At 47.2% G+C, this 5125-nt stretch overlaps 1 long non-coding RNA gene across 1 annotated transcript; it reads right to left on the reverse strand.

Moving 5' to 3' along the window:
* Window positions 1–1365: 1365 nt before the first annotated feature.
* Window positions 1366–2992, reverse strand: LOC123186649 (uncharacterized). The gene is made up of 5 exons (XR_006493687.1): window positions 2869–2992; window positions 2113–2718; window positions 1783–2003; window positions 1670–1708; window positions 1366–1555 (listed from the first exon to the last, which is right to left on the reverse strand). It is a non-coding gene; the product is annotated as an uncharacterized lncRNA (long non-coding RNA).
* Window positions 2993–5125: the final 2133 nt, after the last annotated feature.

The following is a 5125-nucleotide window of genomic DNA, read 5'->3' on the forward strand; positions in this document are numbered from 1 at the left end:
ATCGTGAAAGTCCAGCCCGTAGTAGAACATGAGCCCGCGGACAAACGGGTGAAGGGGAAATCCCAGTCCGCGGACGAAGTGGGTAAGAAAAACCACCCTGTCATGGGGTTCTGGAGTAGGGACGATCTGCCCCGCATCTGGCAGCACCGGTGTGCGATATCCGCGGCCAGATATCCTGCTCCCCTGTAGCTTTGTGGTGTTGTCCTCCGTAACAGAGGAGACCATCCACTTGCCTCCCGCTCCAGACATGCTTGGAGTGGTTTGAGGAGGAAATGCAAACTTGGGTGCTGGAGCTCGAGTGCGCAAGAATAGATGAGCAAGGAGGAAGAGGGTGTGGGTGAAAAAGAGGAATCCTTGTCCCTTTATAAGGGCGGAAGAAACTATACACCTCCCCACTTGCCTGATAAGTTCGCTTATTCTCCAAGCGCCATAATTGATGGCGTGGTTGGGTTACCCACACCCTATTGATGAGAATCCCGTGATAAGGGGACACGATCTCTGCTTCGACAAGACGTGCCAAAGAAACCGCCTCGCAATATGTGCAGTAGCTGGTTGAGAAAAACGGTTCGAATAATGACCGGGTCGTGGTGTGATATCATGCCGCCGAATGTGTCAGCAGATTAGATTTGTGGAAATGTTATTCTCTCTACGGTGGTATGTCGAATTTGTTTTGCAGAGCCGGACACTATCCTTGTGTTCAAGATCTTCTATGGAGTATTCGAAGGAAGAACCCGCCTTGCAATGCCGAAGACAATCTGCGGGCCGGAATCATCGTCATTGAAGCCTGGTTCAGGGGCTACTGAGGGAGCACTGGATTAGGGGGTCCTCGGACAGCCGGACTATATACTTTAGCCGGACTGTTGGACTATGAAGATACAAGATTGAAGACTTTGTCCTGTGTCCGGATGGGACTCTCCTTGGCGTGGAAGGCAAGCTTGGCGATACGGATATGTAGATCTCCTCCCTTGTAACCGACTCTGTGTAACCCTAGCCCCCTCCGGTGTCTATATAAACCAGAGGGTTTAGTCCATAGGACAAGAACAACAATCATACCATAGGCTAGCTTTTAGGGTTTAGCCTCTACGATCTCGTGGTAGATCGACTCTTGTAACACTCATATCATTAAGATCAATCAAGCAGGAAGTAGGGTATTACCTCCATCGAGAGGGCCCGAACCTGGGTAAACATTGTGTCCCCCGCCTCCTGTTACCATCCGCCTTAGACGCACAGTTCGGGACCCCCTACCCGAGATCCGCCGGTTTTGACACCGACACTAAGTAATTAACCCCATGAGCACCTAAGAATTCCAGCCTTGAGATAATGTACAAACACGATCATGTAACACACGTTCCAACCATCCAACAATTATGCAGATTTGGACAGGCAGTGCAATACAGGAATTGTCCTAAGTTATATTTAAGTTCAACAGTAGATACACCATCCAATGCAAACGATTCAGCACGCTACACAATCGAGAATATTCGTGAAGAAGCCGATCGAGATAATGCCTGCCCATGCATGGTCTCTTACAAGGGTCATCCAGCAGCTCGCCACACTGCATATAAATGCAAAGGGTTCTTAGCTACTAGATACAAATGTTTAAGGTATAGTTAGGTCTTGTACTTCTCAAGGGTTGTGATAATGTGCATTACAATTAAGTTAGTCATACCTTTTTTTAGAAAAAGAGGAAGACCCCCGGTCTCTGCATCTGGGCGATGCATGCAACCACTTTATTAATTATTCACAAAAACCCTTACAAAGAAATACAGCAGTAAGTCATACCTATCTTGCAACTATGTTGTTGTCTCATTGCTAGTGTCACAGCTGATACTTTCCGATCCTTGGAGCATACGGATAACCTTCATTATAGGAAGCCTTTTGGAGAGGTTAGGGTTCACGCACATTGGACCTATTTGGATGCATCTCTTTATTTGTTCGTAGTATGTTTCTAGGGATCCATACCCTAGTGATCTCTGTAACACATTTTTCCATGTTCTAAGAGTCTGCAGAATCAGAACAACCATCTGGAATGTTAGTGCGCAAAGGGTAAAACACAACATCATGTCTATGAAACAAAGACATGCCTTTCGAAATGTGAGTAAAAAGTCTTACAAGGTCGATAAAGTCATTTGAAGATGTTTTAGTAACAACGACCGGGTAGTCCACTGGCCTGAGGTTATTAGCATTTATGACCTCCACACATAATCCCATTGGTGCTGAAGACGGGATGGGAGCTCTGGTGGGGCTCTCATCAAGGATGTATCCATTTAGAAGCAATTCCCCTCTCACACCAACCATGGGCATCCCACGCCGCCTTTCCAGTGGATAAAGGGCTGCTTGTCGTCTGTGTTTGGGTTCATAGAAGCGGTGGAATGAGGCCACATTTGGTGTGACCATGCCAAGAAAATACTTTCCGCGACCTTGGATTGGTTCGTTGGTGTTATACGCACTAGCTTCAAGAACGAGGTCATGAATATTAGATGGATCTGGCGACACGTCGAACCAGAAGCTCTCATTCCATGCCAGGTTCCGATCTTTCTCCTTGATAGTTGTGCGGATCCGTTGGCCATCAAAGCAAAGCTCAACGTAGGCGCTGGGAGAGCCATGACCATCCCTGGGAATCAGGCCACGAGCAAGTTCGACCGTTATGATCAACTTACATGTCCCCATTGCCTCTACTGCAGACGGAGCAATCTATCAACGCAGATAACTAGAGCCCTGCTAGGCATGAAACACAATTACGCAAGCAGCAAACAAATCAGCACCAAACTGGATACATGGGTTGTAGAGAAGGAAATATTACTACAGCAGAACTTGGATTAGACCAGTGGGAACAAATTCTAACAGAGCCAGCAACAGGTTTGGTACCTATGAGATGATGAATCCAAAGTCCTAGTATGATAGGGCGGGTCGACTGAGGCCGGAGAAGACTATCAGTGCTCGGTGGCGGTGGCGGAGAGGGTCCAATCGACACCCTCGTGTGACAGCAGAGAGGAAGAAAGAGGAACAAGAAAAGAAGGAAGCAGCACAGGGTATTAGTATGCAGCGGGAAGCGCGGTGCTCCGGCCAGTGCACGGTGTCGTGTCATCCACGCATTAGTATGCACATTTGACTGGATTCTTCACTCACATCGGTAGCAAACGCAACCATCAACTTCACTATCTTTGGAGTTTGCGGTCGATTTACACGGAACTCTCTTTCTAACTGGCAGAAGAATTAAAGCAGAAGGGAACACCGCTGCACGCGACAACGGAGAATTAGCGTTGGAGTTCCGCTGAAAACAAAAGGTAGGTCGCAAACAAAAGGAAGAATTAAGCCGGCGGAACGCCACAACGGAGAGAGTTGGCCGTCCCTCCGCACCGCACTGCACGCACGTCTCGTGTGATCACTCGCTCGCTGCACGCGCATGGCAAGGGAAAGTATAAGGTGATACTAGTCCTTACATGCTACCATGCTATCAACTTGCAAAATTTAAGTTTAAATAAGTCAAAAAATTGTTAAAAAATCATGGATGTTCACAACACATGTGTCGACATCCCCTGAAAATTCAGATCGAAATTCAAAATATATAAAGAGAAATAAACGAGACAATTTCAGATGTGACATTTAACGCAGTTCTGCCACATGGTGACTTAACAAACTATGATATCAAACGAGGATGAAACTGAGAAACAACCTAATAGATACTTATCAAGGTTTCTTTCCGGCATATATACTCCAAAAGGAGCAACCTTTCCACCGTCTACTAAAAATCATATTTCCCATAGCTATTATTATTATTATTATTATTATTAAGAGTCTACAACACCCAAACAAATGTAAATAGCACAAAACATGAAAAGTAAGCTGTGTAGATGATCGAGGAAGAGCTTGAGCATGCACTACATCTATAAGGCTTGCATATCAAAATGAGTACGATAGCTGGGGGCCTTGTAGTAGCGAGGAGGTTTGTCAGTCATGGTCCTGAGCTCCCCTTCCTCGCCATACGTGACGATGGAAGTGGTCAGGCAGAGCACATGCATCAGCTCGTCCGTTCCGTCACGTAGGAGGCGCTCCACGAGGCTGTACTTGCTGCGCTCACCCGTGTAAACGAGCTTCGCATCCACATGTATCCAGTGAGGGTGCTCTAGAAAAAGCTTCTCCTTGGCTATTTCCCACTTGGGGGGCTCCGAGCTAGACATGTCGACGCGGCAGGCACAAAGGTATCCATCATTACGATCACCTATGCCAGAAGATTGGCGGTGGAACCCGACCCATGCGGCCAGGTCATGATCGTAGTGAGCATGCCCTTTGAATGGAAGCAACCAATCACCAAGGCGCTCCCACTGGCCACTATCATAGGAAAATGTACCGGAACCCGCATGCCTAGAAGTAGACACCAACATGGTGCCCGCCCACGGGTGCACCGCATGTGCAACGGTGCAAGAAGGATCAAACGGAACCTCGGGAGGGTTGTCGGGCCCAGGCCTGATCGAGCCAAATCTAGGAGAAGTTCGAAGAACTGGACAAGGGTAACCAAGTCCGGTCATCGTCGTCGTCATTTGGATTTGCAACGAGGCAGTGTAAGGCTCCATGGAGGAATACATTCTTGTTCATGACTGATTCAAACACATAGAGTCTATTCCCGACGGCTATGGCTGTGTCATACTCCCTCCGTCCCGTGAAGAGTATACATCTAAAAATTTTAGGACAAATTATGAACTTAAGTAAAAGATGCATTGGAAAGATGCAAGCCACTATCTCTCTCCTCTTTAATTATCCACCTTTCAATGAGCTAGGTGCATATAGAAATTAAGAAGACCATCTGTAGATTGCTATTGGTCTTGATTACCGTGTGATGAGAGAGAAGTATTTTTTTCTTACTTTAAAGTGCATTAGGAAGATAGAAGTACGTACACTCTTTTGTGGACAAATTTTGAACCTAGATGTACACTCTTCACCGGACGGAGGGAGTATCAGTTAGCCACGCCTCTCGGCACAATCCTCGACGCACTTAACTTGGCGGTCTTGGTGTCAAAGGTGAGGGTGCCACACAAGCTCATTGGCTCGTTTATGGAGGGACATGTGCCGATGATGTGGGTGCCGAGGGCGGCAAACTGCGCGCCATTTCCGATTGTTGGAGGCC

Source organism: Triticum aestivum, chromosome 2A (assembly GCF_018294505.1).
Source record: "Triticum aestivum cultivar Chinese Spring chromosome 2A, IWGSC CS RefSeq v2.1, whole genome shotgun sequence".
Taxonomy (NCBI): Eukaryota; Viridiplantae; Streptophyta; class Magnoliopsida; order Poales; family Poaceae; genus Triticum; species Triticum aestivum.